This window comes from Pantherophis guttatus, chromosome 2, assembly GCF_059756535.1.
Source record: "Pantherophis guttatus breed Tessera chromosome 2, ASM5975653v1, whole genome shotgun sequence".
In the NCBI taxonomy this organism is placed as follows: Eukaryota; Metazoa; Chordata; class Lepidosauria; order Squamata; family Colubridae; genus Pantherophis; species Pantherophis guttatus.
In genome coordinates, this window is record NC_142064.1 from 85901284 (window position 1) to 85918045 (window position 16762).

At 41.1% G+C, this 16762-nt stretch overlaps 1 protein-coding gene across 2 annotated transcripts in view; it reads right to left on the reverse strand.

Annotated features, from left to right (window-relative positions):
- Positions 1-16762, reverse strand: part of LOC117661569 (SUN domain-containing protein 3-like) — a 99494-nt gene that overhangs the window by 25567 nt on the left and 57165 nt on the right. For both annotated transcript variants that reach the window (XM_087886339.1, XM_087886338.1), the window contains exon 3: positions 5315-5463. The gene's annotated coding sequence lies outside the window, so the exon portion shown is untranslated. The remainder of the gene's footprint in view (positions 1-5314; positions 5464-16762) is intronic.

A 16762-nucleotide genomic window follows, 5' to 3' on the forward strand; every position in this document is an offset into this window, starting at 1 on the left:
AAAAATCTCTTGTGTTTTTCCATTGATTATGAATTTCATCTGCATAAATAAACCATCCTCACCCTGTTAAGAGCTGAGCAACCTGACATTTCAAGTTTTGTGTTTCTGTTTTCTCCTCTTCCTGTCCTTGTTAGCTAAACCAGGCCAGATTTTAGGGGGAAGGATTGTTGGTGCATGGATTGGTAATTCAATTTGTAATTTCTGAAAGTGATGGTCATTAAACAAACCCATTCATTTGATTGGACTTATTTTGTCGAAACCAACAACAAATGCCAGAAACTGGCAAAAAAACATTGTGAATCGTGAATAAAACTGTAACACTTGTATGGGATTCCTCGTAACAATGGAAAAATGGGAATTATAATCAATAAAGGAGCAAACCAATGTTGGAATCTGAAACCTATGTTTGGCTGTCTTTGTGCATGTCTGTACACTATACAGATCTATAAATTTCGTGGAGCAAAGAATTCAGTGTATTGGAATAGTGGAAGAAATAGATAGAATAATTATCCAAGAGAATAAGGGCTGAAGCAGTTGAACTGAAATGCAAAGTTCTCAATTAAAGGAAGGCAGAATTAAAGAGACAGTTGAAAAGGAATCCTGGGTGAATACAAAGTAAGTTTCTGATATAAAAAGGAAGCATTAGCACTGAATGCTTATTGCTTTTGAAGATAATTATTTGGACAGTAATAATTATATAAATATTGGGTCCTCACAGGATATTCTCCATGTTCATCACAAGATGGCAGGATATATCCAGTTTTACAACTTTGAGAGACAGAGAGTGAGTGAGTGAGTGAGTGAAAGAGAGAGAGAAAGAGAGAGAGAGAGAGAGAGAGAGAGGGAGGGAGGGAGAGAGAGAGAGGGAGGGAGGGAGGGAGAGGGAGAAGAGGAAGGGACGGAGAGGGAAGGGATTATGAGTACAGGTAGTCTTCAACTTAGAACAGTTCGTTTAGTGACTGTTCCAAGTTATAATGGCACTGAAAATAGTGACATGACCATTTTTCACACTTATGGCCGTTGCAGCATCCCCATGGTCATGTGATTTACATTCAAATGCTTGACAACTGACTCATATATATGACGGTTGCAGTTTCCCGGAGTCATGTGATCCCCTTTTGCGACCTTCTGACAAGCGAAGCCAATGGGGAAACCAGAGTCACTTAACAACCATGTTACTAGCTTAACAACTGCAGCGATTCACTTAACAAATAGTTAAGATTCACTTAACTATTGTAATGCTCTCTACATGGGGCTCCCCTTGAAGAGCACTCGGAGGCTCCAACTGGTCCAGAATGCGGCCGCGCGGGTGGTTATGGGCGCAACTCGTTGTGCCCGCGTGACACCCCTCCTGCGCGAGCTGCACTGGCTCCCAGTGGTCTTCCGGGTGCGATTCAAGGTGTTGGTTACCACCTTTAAAGCGCTCCATGGCATAGGACCCAGGTACCTTCGAGACCGTCTTCTGCCACCAATAGCCTCCCACCGACCAGTCCGTTTCCACAGAGAGAGTCTCCTCAGGGTGCCATCAGCCAAGTTATGTCGGCTGGCGACACCCAGGGGGAGGGCCTTCTCTGTGGGAGCCCCAGCCCTGTGGAATGAACTGCCCCCGGAAATACATAAGATCTCCGACCTCCGGGTGTTTCGCTGCGCGCTGAAGACCCTGTTGTTCCGCCAGGCAGGGCTATCAACATAATAATTTTAAATTGGGGTATTTTAATTTTTGGGGTTTTAAATCGGCCAAATCTATTTAATTATTTTAATTTTTAATCATTGTTGTGTCCTGTGTTTTTAAATTGGCTGTACACCGCCCTGAGTCCTTCGGGAGAAGGGCGGTATAGAAATAAAATTATTATTATTATTATTATTATTATTATTATTATTATTATTATTATTATTATTATTGTTATTATTATTATTAAATGTGGCAAGAAAAGTTGTAAAATGGGGCAAAACTCACTTAACAAATTTCTCACTTAGCAACATAAATTTTGGGCTCAATTGTGGTTGTAAACTGAGTACATACCTGTATTTAGCCTCCTTTCAAAAATTTCCAAATTCAAAAATTGGGGCAAAATTTTTTGGATATACCATAGAACTAGATAAACTTTGGGATAGAAACTATAAATTGACAATGGCAACTACAAGGAAAAGCTGTATAAAATGTTTTATAGGTGGCATTTGCCACCGGCAAAGCTAGCAAAGATGTTTAAAAACATGTCCACCAAATGTTGGAAATGCAACCAGATACCGGGCTCGTACTATTATATGTGGTGGACTTGCCCAAAGGCAAAAAATTTTGGGACAAAAATACACATATGGTTAGAGAAAATGATAAGCAACATATAGACTTAAAGCCAGAAATGTTTTTGTTATGTATTTTGCCAGAAAAATATAATAAAGGGAATGTATATTTACATGTTTTGATGGCAGCGAGAATTGTATTTGCACAATACAATTGTGCAAATACAATTCCACATTCTGGAAAAATGAGGAAACTCCGTCAGATGAAAATATAATCAAAAAATATAAGACTGTGAGGAAATGGATAGGTTAACCCTAAAGATAAAGGATAAAAAAGACATAGAATATTATTTAATTTGGGATTTGTTTTATCAATGGTTAGATAATAAAGGTAGAAACTAGAAGTTGGAAGAATACTATTATATACAAGTAAAGAATATTATTATTACTATTACTATGTATATGTAAAATGACCCAGACAATACACTACATCAGAGGTGGGCAAATGTGGCTCTTTTACAACCTGTGGACTGTGGTTGAAATGGCCCGTTTCCCGACTTCCGGTGGGCCCGGAAGGCCCGAAAATTAGTTGGCTGTCGTGTGCATGCATGCTGGAGCTGAGCTAAGGCAACGCTTGCGTGCCCACAGATATGGCTCCGAGTGCCACCTGTGGCACGCGTGCCACAGGTTCGCCATCACGGGTCTATTAAATACTTATATGTTAAAGAAAAATGTATAAATAATTTGTTTAAAAAAAATTCCAGGAGTCCAGATGTATATGGAAAGGGTATATAGCATTCTCCAGCTAAGTCCCACAGTGTTTCTGACAATAGAAGCAGATCAAGGTAGTTTTAATATCTGAATAAAAGTCTAAAGCAAACACCAGGGTTATCTTCAACAACCAATTCTAGGGAGAAAACCTTTCAATTACTTTTATTCTTTTCCTATGGAGGAAACCACTCTTAGTTTCAACAATGATGTTACTCGTATACATTATTAGAAGCCTGTTCTGAGATATTGTTGGTTTACCTGGTTTCCAAATGTATGTCCTTCATATAAAACAAGGCTTGCTTGCACAAATCCAATTTCACTGACAGAATTTCCATTTAATCTAATGTTATCTATGTCTAGCTCTTTTGCTATTATTAGGAACAGCACCACCATTCTTGGCAACTATATCAGTTATTTGAAACTAGTCTTCAAACTATGTCTATTGTGTAAGCCAGGGCTGTCAAACTCGCGGCCCACAGCCTGGATGTGTCATACGCTGGCCATACCCACACTCAGTTTAGTGAAGGGGGAAAAAGTCCTGTGACGCCGTGATGACGCAGGTTTGACACCCCTGGTGTACGCTGATAGTTGCGAGAGAACTGAGATTTGTTCAGTGATGTACAGAAAGTAATTTGAAGTAACAATAAGGGAGAATATTTTTGGCTCATGGTTAAAATGAGGGGCCCTGAGCATAAGTTCTGGAAGATTGTGCAGACATTTATATGGGATGGTCTGAGGATTCTTGCCCTGGGTAGGAGGTGAACTAGAAGATGGTCCGGGTGAATAGGTAGTAAAAAAATGCTTTAAAAAAGTAAAAAAAAAAAAAAAAAAAGGTTCCAACGCTCGCGCGGCACAGCTGTGATCGTCGGAACCTCTTTTTTTACTTTTTTAAAGCATTTTTTAACTACCTATTCACCAGAACCAGTAGTAAAAAAATGCTTTAAAAAAAAAAGGTTCCAACGATTGTGCGGCACAACTGATTGACAATCAAATGAAACCAAATGTCTATGGAGATTCTCAAGTTATCCAGGTCACAGTTGTACCAAAGGTGCTTTTTCAAAAGGCAACTGGACTTTCTGGTTTTTCTTTGAAGACGTTTCGCTTCTCATCCAAGCAGCTTCTTCAGCTTTGAGAAAAACCAGGAAGTCCAGTTGTCTCTTGAAAAAGCACCTTTGGAATAAATAAAATCAGTTTGATCTAGCGGTTAAAGCAGGAGACACTTGAGTTCTAGTTCATGAAAATTTTAGCCATGAAAGTTAGCTGGCTGACCTTGGTCCAGTCACTCTCTCTCAACCCAACTCGCCTCACAGAGTTGTTGTTGTGGGGAAAATGAGATCAGGAAGATGTGTTGAATATGTTTTCCACCCTGAGGTTATTTGTAAAAAATAATAAAGGCGGGATACAAATAAATAAAATGTTGGGCCCGAGGATCAAGCCATTTTGCAAAGAAACACAGCAGTTCAACTTCCAATAGTTCTACAGCTGACAATGTCTTCATTTTTCTCGTCATCTTCTTTGGCAAAGGAGGTTTCTCAAAGACTTGCCGCATGTACAACTCCAGCTGAGGGACAGGGAGGGATTAAGAGTGGGGCCTAGAAGTCTAATCAGATCTAAAACCTCGCATCTGAGAGCCTTCTATATATATGTATATATATTGCCCGCATTTCTACAAAAACCCAAATTTCTCAGAAGAGTTAATCTGTCGGCGAAGCTGTTTAACCAATGGAAAAAAAAATTCATAGGAGAAGATGTGAATACCAGTATTCTCATTATAATTGGTTCTAAAAATAAGTCTGCATACATTGTTAAAAAAAAAAAAGACTGGCTAGCTGAGCTGTATTTCTTTGAAGCTATTTAATCCAGCTCATTAATCTTAATCCTTATATTATGTCAAGTGACTGGCTCCTTCTGAGAGTTCAACAGACCTTGCTATTTTGCCCCCTCCCCCACATCCCTACATTTTTAAGGAATTGTGGAAGGAGATTGCTACAAACAGGAACACTGAATTCTCGTGAATGTCAGCAAAGCTTGCGTAAATGCACCCTCATACTGAAAGTATACCGAAGTCCACCTTTGGTTGATTAAGCATAACAGGAGCCCATGTGGTTACATTCCTTTGGGGAATGACAGCTGAATTACTACTGCTTGCCTGAAGAAAGTGGAAGTCCATGTTGAATTGTTCCATGGATATAGCACACAACATTCTTTTGTCCTGCTTTTTTGTTCTAGTAAGTTTTTTTTTTTTTTTTTAAAAAGCATGCAAAATTCTACAACAGATCAGTATTAGTTAAATGGAGCTAACTTATGCATTTGATAGCACTGGAGCGACGGATCCAGAAAGCTGGCAGAATGGTTCATTGTTTTCCAGTTTGCATCATGCAGAAGCAGGAAGCATGTACAACTTCATTCCCATGGAAATATCTCTTCATACAGAGATTGGGGGATGAACATCTGTAAAAACAGAACAGGATGGGAGATCATTTATATACTGTACAGCATCTCAAGGTGTTAAGTTCTGTCAATACCTCATCTTACCACTATGGTATGTTTTGCAAATTCCTTTTTGCAGTCACAAAGGGGAAATCAATTGTCTGGACCCTAAATGACTTATTCAAATAAAGACAGTTTTGAAAATATTGAAGAAATGTATAATTTTAAATGATGCCAACTAGAAATTTGTTGACAGAAGAAAAAGCTTTCATTTTCCATTCCAACAACATATAATAATTAAATAGGTAAAAAAGAGAAAGTTTTTTATCAGTCCCACTTCAGATATCTAAAATTTATTCTGTGAATGCAATAACGAATAGTGAAGCTCACTTGTTTATGCATTTAGGCAAACTTGCTTCTAACATTTTCTGGAATGGAAATATTAATAATATTGCCTGATCTACTGTTGAAATATTTAATTGTCTGATCTACTGTTAACAGCACTCACGTGGTCCTCAAGACTATGGCAGGGTAAGTGGGAGCAGGTTAGCTGCTTTTTCTAAGATTTCTCGGAATCCAACTGGATCTAGTTACCTCATAGGGCAGATCATCCTATTCAGCCCATTAGTACAGCCTTAACCAGACAGTGGACTCACTATGACAGTGAGAAAAATGAGAGCCATCCACATCCAAAGAACTTCTCCTCAGTCAGAATAAAATACCAAGTAGAGCGGATGGGTGATCTGCATCATAAATCAGCTGAGATAAGGCCATGGTTTTTATAACCACTATGGGCTTCTGAACTCTTCTAAGCATACCAGCCCAAAACTGGATTAGAAAATCCCTGAGCTCAGTCAGCATAGGGGTCTTCAAAATCAAAAACCAGTTCTTTCAGAGATTTCATGAACCAATAAGGCACAATACACTAAGAGAATCCCCCTTGTATCTCTGATCCCATGATCAAAGGACACTCATTTAGTAAGAACAGATTCTCTCCTATGTACCCTGCAATATTGTTCTTATGGCTCATAACTACACCATGTCTCTTCCCATTTCCCACAGCTTGCAAGTACCGAGCCAGGAGAAACTGAGTTCACGCCTACCTAGCTAACCAGGACTCACTTACACAGGAATTTTATGGTTTATTGATATTTACAAACCAACGTCTCATTCTTCAGAAGTTAAAACTGCACAGATAACATATAATTAGTATAGTTTTTATTAAGATCAACTATCAGGCAATATAAGTAAGATAAAGGCAGCTTACATTTTGAGCAAAGCAGGCCTGGAACTTATTAAACAGACTGAATTAAATATCTATAGCAGTGTTGGCAAACCCTTTCCACACCGAGTGCTGAAACGGGAGCGTGTGCGTGCATGTGTGCAGGAAACGGGAAGAGCAGCCACCAGGTGCACATGCGTGCGCCGAGAAGATGATCTTCCGGTTTCTGGCATGCACATGTGCACCGGCCACCTGGTCCAGTGGTGGGCTGCCCCCGGATCGCACCGATTCTATAGAACCGGTAGTAAAACCGGTGGGAGGCTCCCCCCACCAACCCTGATGTCATCAGAACACTTCTGCGCATGTGCGGCCCCATTGCGAACCAGTAGTAAAGGTAAGTAGAACCCACCCCTGACCTGGTCTTCTGGTTTCTGGCATGCATGCATGTGCAAACACCAGCTCGCCAGTGCGCATGCACGCGCCAGAAACCGGAAGCGCTCCGGGCGACTGCTCTTCCAGTTTCCAGCACTCCTGAGTGCGTGAAGACCAGCTGGCCAGCGCCCCAGAACCCCGAAGAGCAACGGGCAACGGCTCTGCGTGCCACTTCCAGCACGTGTGCCATAGCTTCGCCATCATGGATCTACACCCTTGTGATTACTAGGTATAATGTATGAGCTAAAAGGGCACATCTTTTATTTGTTGGTCTTGAAGTAGTTTTTCATTTAAGTGTAAGATACATTGTTTAATTAACTCGCCTTGATTGGGACATATGCTTTCATAACATTTTATATAATTGCCATTTTAATTTTAAAAATAACTAAAAGGAAAGTAAATGCCCAGCAGTGAAATGAAGAAGCCAGGACAAAAACAGTTCTTTCTATCACATAGAAAACATTGTGTGCTTGCCAAACAAAAAGAGTAATGGAAATATAAATGAATAATTTTGTCAACTGCTGTTTCTCTCTTCTCTCTCTTTTCAAGCAAATGAATTCCCTAGACATGGTATTCATTATAACTGAGCAGGAAAATTGGGGTGATTGCTCTTAAAGGTGGACAAATACACTACAGGGAAATTTGTTTGGTTGATTATGTTCATACAAAGAGCAAAACCCAGGAAACAGAAGGAAGGGGTCTGATAAATATGGATTCAAAGCAGTGGTGAAATTTAATTTTTTTTACTATTGGTTCTGTGGTTGTGGCTTGGTGGGCGTGGTATGGCTTGGTAGGGGTGGCAGGGGAAGGATACTGCAAAATCTCCACTCCCACCTCACTCCAGGGGAAGGATACTGTAAAATCCCCATTCCCTCCCCACTCCTGGGGGAAGGATACTGCAAAATCCCCATTCCCTCCCCACTCCTGGGGGAAGGATACTGCAAAATCCCCATTCCCACCCTACTCCTGGGAGGAGGATATTACAAAATCTCCATCCCCATCCCACTCTGGGGCCAGCCGGAGGTGGCATTTGCCAGTTCTCCAAACTACTCAAAATTTCCACTACCGGTTCTCCAGAACCTGTCAGAACCTGCTGGATTTCACCCCTGATTCAAAGGCATGTATCCTATAGGTCAATCGTATCTGGGCTGCCAAAGCCCAGAGAAGTATTAGATAGCACCAAAGAGAAACAGGAAACTCTAACTGTTTGCAGATAGCTAGTGACTGTTCAGGTTTTTGCAGCCCAATTTTAATATGAATACAGGTAGTCTTCAATTTACAAACACAATTGAGCCCCAAATTTCTGTTGCTAAGTGAGACAGTTGTTAAGTGAGTTTTGCCCCATTTTACGACCTTTCTTGCCACAGTTGTTAAGTGAATCACCGCAGTTGTTAAGTTAGTAACCCAGTTTTTAAGTGAATCTGGCTTCCCCATTGACTTTGCTTGTCAGAAGGTCACAAAAGGAGACCACATGACCCCAGGACACTATGACCGTCATAAATATGAGTCAGTTGCCAAGTGTCTGAATTTTGATCACATGACCATGGGGATGCTGCAACGGTGATAAGTGTGTAAAATGGTCATAAGTCACTTTTTTCAATGGTGGTGTAACTTCAAACAGTCACTAAATGAATTGTTAACAATTTGTAATGTTCCCCTGAATTGAAATGTTATTTGTTTGGGGTCCAATCCAGCTACTTTAAAACATCCAATAGGAACAGTCAATGAACCTGCACTGAGAGGCAAAACTCACTTAACAACTGTTTCACTTAGCAACAAAAATTTGGGGCTCAATTGTGTTCGTAAGTTGAGGTTGTAGTAGCGGTTGGGTTGTGCTTCCAGATTTGTTCCTTGACATAGTTACACATGTAGGAACAGTATTATAAGCATTTAGCCAGCCCAGATGGGGAGACAGGGAAAGCCTGTAGCTATAGCATTGCCTTTCCCTCTTCCTCCAAAATGCACAAACTCTATTGTCTATCAGAGGGACTATATTTAGTGGACCAAAAATTATTTCTGAGATCCCAAAGAAAACTAGACTTAGCTGGGGGTACTAGCAGACAATCACCCACTGATTCCACAGTGGTTTAAAATATTTATCAACATTCCATCTGGAATAAAATGTCAATATGGAGTATTGCTAAGTCACATGTAGCTGTTTATGAAATTGATGTTTATGAAGTTGAGATTAAATAAGGAACCCCTGGCTCAGTATTAAATCAAAACTGAATCTGCTTTTATCTGCCTTTTTACAAGGCACTGGGTTTCTCCAAGAACTATTCCAGCACGTTTTACAACTGTACATTATTATCTTTAATGATATACAGATTTTGGTTTGCCTTCTAAGCAATTAAGAGCCATCAAAAAAGTTTTGAGCTGAACAGGCACAAACTGAATTTTTTTCTGTATTGTCTATCCTATTTTGGGTTCCTCTGCTTTTAATAAATCATAACAGTATTTTCCACTGCAGTACTCTGACAAAACATTACCCTGCTTTGTGCCATACAGTAATAAAACTAGCAGAGGTGGACATTTAAGGGGGGGGGATAATCAATTTGGCTTTGCTAGCTCAAGCTTGTTAATGAATTTTTAGGTGACATACAGTTACTTTGATAGGTGTAAAAGTAAACCATAAGAAGAGAATTTATATAAAGTGATCCAGATTAAGGCATAAACTATTCTCTGAGAAGATGCTGATTTGTCAAAGTTAATTGCCTGCTGAACCTGATTACAGTAAGTCTATTCCCATAAGTCAGGGAAGCAAAAAAAGTACTGTTCCTTTTATTTACGTGAATATTATTTTTAGCCTTCAATAAAATGACAATCAATGCACTTATCAAAGCAATTATATATTGGAGCAATTCATATTGTTAATAGATTGTGTATGTTGGTCTATCAGCAGAGGCTGTAGAAACCTAATGGACTGGTGATGCGGTTTTTCCTATAGGCTGAACAAAATTGAACCTGCATATGTCATTCTATGTTTAAAATCCTTTAGAGAGGCATTGTGGCACCTCTATGTAGGTTTCAAACAATTCTTGAATGATTAAAAATGAATAAATTGTCAAAACCCAAAACAGCAAGAGCCTTGGTGGCGCAGGAGACTAAAGCACTGTTAAGTAACACCAGCTGCCTGCAATTACTGCAAGTTCAAATCTCACGAGGCTCAAGGTTGACTCAGCCTTCCATCCTTTCAAGGTAGGTAAAATGAGGACCCGGTTTGTGGGGGCAATAAGCTGACTTTGTATGAAAAAGAACACCACTTGGGGGGGGGGGCGAAAGCCCTACTAAGCAGGTATATACAAAAGTATGAAGGCTATTGCTTAACGCATTGTAAGCCGCCCTGAGTCTCCGGAAAAGGGCGGCACATAAATCGAACCAATAAATAAACAAACAAACAAACAAACAAACAAACAAACAGCAATCTTTTTGTTAGTTCTAGTAACTATTTGTAGACAAAAGGGAAGTTTAATCAGACCCTTTCTCAGAGACACAAATTTATCTTGAAGATCAAATGATACATCCACTTTTTCTTTATCTAAATCCCCATTATCCCCAGCTGGAATTACACAGATTAGAGTCCAGTGGTGGTGGGTTTCAAAACTTTTTACTACCTGTTTTGTGGGTGTGGCTTGGTGGGCGTGACATGGCTTGGTAGGCGTGGCAGGGGGAGGATACTGTAAAATCTCCATTCCCGCCCCACTCCAGAGGAAGGTTACTGCAAAATCCACATTTCCTCCCAATCAGCTGGGACTCGGGAGGCAGAGAATAGATGGGGGTGGGGCCAGTCAAAGGTGGTATTTACCGGTTCCCCGAACTACTCAAAATTTCTGCTACCGGTTCTCCAGAACTGGTCAGAACCTGCTGAAACCCACCTCTGTTAAGAGTCCAACACTATACATACAATGCCTCACTGGCAAAGTTGGACTTATTCCAAGAAAATGAAAGAGTCCCTTTTAAACGGAGAGTGGTAGATTTGATTCTTTATATTTCATTGTATTAAAAAATGGAGCAATATAAGATAATCCTCCTCAAATACCCAACTGTTTTGGACTGCCCATGATTTTCTATATGGTAAATATTTTATGCTGTGGAGTAAGATTGAAAATGGATTATCTTTGATATATCTAATGAGAGTATTGCTCAGAGACTGAGCAGAATATAGCCTTCATCCTGACCTGCCTTTTTTGCTCTTGAGAGAAGGGAAATGGAACACTGTTATAATTCTCGTTTTTTGAAAGAAACGTTAAAACAGGGCTGTTTTAAGAAATAGCCCTGCTGTGTCACTAGTTTCTCTACATAGAAATCTTCCCGAATGCCTCTTGGTCTGCAAGGTTACCAGCAAACTGCCTGAAATCAGGCCAATGCATTGCCATAACTAGAAACAGGTGGAGATTTGGATTCATTCTTGTGACAAAATGTTATCTTGAACATAATCAGAATGCTAAAAAAAATACTAAACAGCAGAACACCCTGTTCAAAAATATGCTCATATTATGGTCGTCTTGGATGGAGATACCAGCTTATCTCAGCTATCAATAAATCCTAAGATTCATTATACTGGAAGTAAAAGTAGATTAAGAAATAACTGAGGATTTTTTTAAAAAGGCCTACTTTCTATCTAAAATTGCATCTTGAAGGGGAGAATCCCGAGAGAGATATTTTCCCTCTCTTAAACATAGAGACCCACTTAACAAACTGTATGCCAGATGAGAAAGATACTCCTTTATCTTTTACCATTTGACTTAGTAGTCAAAACAGTGTAAAGAGAGGATATATATCACCAACGTAGTCATTCCTCCCACTCGAAAGAGAAAAGCCTCAAGTCTGTTTCATTGCACAGACAGGAGGAAAGGTGCAAGGCAGTGGTGGGATTCTACTGGTTCTACCCAGTTCGGGCAAACCAGGAGCGGTGGTGGTGGGAGGCTCCGCCCACCCACCCGAACGTCATCATGGACGCTCTGAGCCAAGCGCAGAAGGCTCAGAGGTGGCGCACATGCTCACATTTGCGAACCGGTAGTGAAGGTAAGTGAATACCACTACTGGTGCAAGCGTTTGAATTTTGATTTCACTAAAAATAAGGTCTGTGTTTAGTACACAGCAGTACTGGAATCCTTTGTAATTGCTTTATTAGTGTCAGTCCTCACTAGGTAGGCCAGACCAAGAAATCCACTCTACAGGAAAGTTAAAACTTCTTTTATTGGGATTGGCTTCCATATAAACACAATTGTTTTCTACATCCTTGCAGTTGTACTTACGCCATGCCACAAATCTCCCCTTCTGGCCACCGAGGAGTCTCCTGAGTTTCCTCTCTTGCCCAAATTGGTTAACAGTGCATAAAAAAAACTGGTAGGTACCTGTCTTAATTGGCTCCACTGCTCAAGTGCTCTGTTAGGAATTTTAAAAAAACCAGCAATAACCCTTTCAAATAGAACTGCCTTCTTGTAAGTACAATCCACTATTTCATGTCTTGCACTTTGAAGTAAGAAAGAATAAAACTCAAAACTCTTCCTGCCTCGGTCCTTTTTTTTCATGACTAATCATACCCAGATCCTTTAATTTTTCTTCATTTGTCTTTAGATCACCATCTTTGTCTACTTTTGAACCTGTTCTGATCCTCTGAATTCTTCTTAAATTGCTGCCCAGAATTGAGTACAAAATTTAAGGAGTGGGGGCGGTTTCTGACCAATTTAAATCGAGTGGAACAATTACTTTCCACTGGGAATTATTTTGATACAACCTAAAATTATATTTGCCCTTTTTGCAGCCACATCCCACCGGTGGCTTATATTGTTCAGCTCAATTATCTGTTCCTATTGTGACGTAGGAATCCGTTGATTTTCAGTAGCAGCAACATACGCTGAAGCAACTACTTTAATCCCTTTCTTTATGGTATCAATCTTTGTAGGCAGATATTTCTTGGAAGGTACGAAGAAATGCTACAATTAAAAAAAAAAAAAGCTCAGGAGGATGAACTGGATTATGGTTTTACATCTGGCTGGTTATATCTCCCTGTGATTTCTTCTGGATTGTACTGTATATGTAGAAGTAACCAAGCAAATCTCCTGTGGATTTCAGCCCAGTTGTTCAAAACAAAATTAACAAAGCAAACTTAACATACGTTCTCCACTTCATACTAATTCCTAGTCTCCAAAGGAAATAATTTCATCAATTATGTGATAAATTATGATATGAAATGCTATCTTAGCTTTACATTCATTCAGAAGTTCCAGTGCCAACACGAAACGAAACGAAAATAACCTCAGATTGCTACACATCTCTATTTTTAATATTTGTGAAAAGCCATTAAAAGATTTATGTTATTTGTCTCAAATCCAATCCAAAAGAAATTTATCCTTGACAATTTTCTTTCCTTTATCTAGCGTATTCTTTAGAGAAATTGCAATGACTGCTAAATCTAACAGCAACTTTCTTGGGGGAGTTTGCAATTAAACCATCTACTATTAAAATGTAAATAGCAAAGAGATGTAGTGTTATCAATAATAGAGCTCCTCTGTGAATAAGAATATTCCCAGCAAAAAATAATTTGGTTTACAAAAATGAACTCATTTTTGCCTATTCAGATTTCTTTGTGGTTTAACTTAATTGTAGGTCTCTTTTGTGTTTGTGTCTGTGTGCATTAACCAGCTCCTTGCTGTTGCCTAAAATGCAGGCAGCAATAACCCCTTTATCATCTTAAAGGTACAGAGACCTTTAGAAATATTTAAAGTAAACAAACCATTAGAAGTACTACTGAAAACAACAACTACAGTATATCTTATTGAAAAGTGTTTTGAAACACAAAGTAATAATATTTGAGCTTTAAAACTTAAAGGAAAAAAAACTAGATCCAACTTATCCCAGACAATCTGTAGAAAGAAATATCCTTCTGGGTTCAGCTCCAAGTGGGGAAAAAGACACTGGAAACATGGAGACTGCTTGGAAAGATTGTTTCCAAGCAGTCTCCATCAGTACGCTGATGATACTCAGCTGTACATCTCCACCCCAGGCCATCCCAATGATGCCCTTGAAGTGATGTCCTGGTGCCTAGAGGCTGTGCGGTCTGGATGGGGAGAAACAGGCTCCGACTCAACCCTCCCAAGACCGAGTGGCTGTGGCTTCCGGCGTCCCGATATAGCCAGCTGGTGCCATCGCTGGCTATTGGGGGCGAGTTACTGGCCCCCATGGAGAGGGCTTGCAACTTGGGCATCCTCCTGGACGCACGGCTGTCTTTAGAAGAGCATATGACAGCCGTGGCCAGGGGGGCTTTTTATCAGGTTCGCCTGATTCGCCAGTTGCGTCCCTTTCTGGATCGGGACTCCTTATGCATGGTCACTCAGGCACTCGTCACTTCCCGCCTGGACTACCATAATGCTCTCTACATGGGGCTCCCCTTGAGGAGCACCTGGAGGTTCCAACTGGTGCAGAATGCGGCCGTGCGGGGGATTATGGGAGCGATGGGGCGCTCCCATGTGACACCTCTCCTACTCAAGCTGCATTGGCTTATTTATTTATTTATTTATTTTTTAATTTGATTTATATGCCGCCCTTCTCCGGAGACTCAGAGCGGCTTACAATGCGTTAAGCAATAGCCTTCATACTTTTGTATATTAATACAAAGTCAGCTTATTGCCCCCACAAACTGGGTCCTCAATTTACCTACCTTAGAAAGGATGGAAGGCTGAGTCAACCTTGAGCCTTGGCGAGATTCGAACCTGCAGTAATTGCAGGCAGCTGGTCTTAATAACCAGCTTAGTAACAGGGTGCCTTAGACCTCTGTACTACCAAGGCTCTTTGTACTACAAAGTCTTCTGGTGGTCTTCCGGGTGCGCTTCAAAGTGTTGGTTACCACCTTTAAAGCGCTCCATGGCTTAGGGCCTGGGTATTTACGGGACCGCCTTCTGCCACCGACAGCCTCCCACCGGCTAGTACGCTCCCACAAAGAGGGACTCCTCAGAGTGCCGTCGGCCAGACAATGTCGGCTGGCGACCCCCAGGGGGAGGGCCTTCTCTGTGGCAGCACCTGCCCTCTGGAACGACCTGCCCCCGGAGATATGTAGGATACCAGATCTCCGTGCTTTTCACCGTGCCCTTAAAACGTTTTTATTTCATCAAGCTGGGCTGGCGTAATTCCCCCTTAGATATTTTTAGTTATTTTTAACTGTAAATTGATTTTAGTTGGGGTGTTTTAAATTTATTGGGTCAATTTGTTTAATTCTTTTAAAAAATTTAAATTTTGTATGTGATGCTTTTATTTTTGGCTGTTCACTGCCCTGAGTCCAGCAGGAGAAGGACGGTATAAACATTTAATAAAATAAATAAATAAAATAAATAATGGTGGACAGGATCACATGGTTTGAGTTCCTGAATAGAAAAGGGGCCGAGATGCTGTGAGTCTCCAGGTTTTATGCCCTCTCTGGCTTTGAACTTCCTGGGGCCCAGAAAGAGTATCCTGATTGGTTGTCAAACTCCCAGGGGGTGGGGGTCTTAGCTAGCCTTCCTGGCTGATGTAATCTTCCCAGGTGCCATGTGATGAGTTTCTGTTGCTAGATGGGTCCTATTGTGTTGCAGGTGATGGCCCTTTGACAAAGGATTGGGTTTCCGTCTCTGGCCCATTGACAAAAGGGGGGGGAGGCAGGAAGGTGGGATCTGCTTTGTCTTTAAAACATGCTTCTCCATTTCTCATCCAGGGAAACATAATATTCTGCCTTTTTAATATTTCCTAAAATATTTCATTCTTCTAGGAAAGGGGTGGGTGCTAACTTCCTACAAATCTAACTTTAAAAAAGTATTCTTAATCTATTAAAACATGTCATTTTACTTTTTAATGTACTGATTGTCTTGTAAATACAAACTCTGATGGAAAAAGCTGTAAGTCTGGGTTAACCAGACTTAACCCAGACAAGACCGAGTGGCTGTGGGTATTGCCTCCTAAAGACTATGTTGATTGTCCATCCTTGGTTCTGGGAGGGGAGAAATTGTCCCCCTCAGAACAGGCTCGCAATTTGGGTGTCCTCCTAGACTCACAGCTAAGATTAGAGCAACATCTGACAGCTGTGGCTAGGGGGACCTTTGCACAAGTTCGCCTGGTGCACCAATTGTGACCCTACTTGGATTGGGAGGCTCTCCTCACAGTCACTCATGCCCTTGTCACCTCATGGTTAGATTATTGCAATGCGCTCTACATGGGGCTACCCTTGAAATGTGTTAGGAGACTACAGTTGGTCCAGAATGCAGCCGCGTGAGCTATCGTGGGTGCATCTAGATACACCCACATTGCACCAATTCTCCATGAGCTGCACTGGTTCCCTATTGGTCTCCGGGCACAATTCAAGGTGTTGGTTATTACCTTTAAAGCCCTACATGGCTCAGGGCCAGGTTATCTTCGAGACCGCCTTCTACCGCATAGCTCCCAGCGACCGGTAAGATCCCAGAGTTGGTCTCCTCCAGGTCCCGTCAGCTAAACAATGCCAGCTGGCGGGCACGCGGGAGAGGGCCTTCTCTGTGGCTGCCCCAGCTCTCTGGAACCAGTTACCTTCTGAGGTCCGGACCACCCCCACCCTATTGGCCTTCCGAAAAGCGGTGAAGACCTGGCTTTTCTGGCAGGCCTGGGGCTGTTGATCTCGCTGTTGCGGTCTTGTGAGATCCGGCCATGAATGGTGTGAAT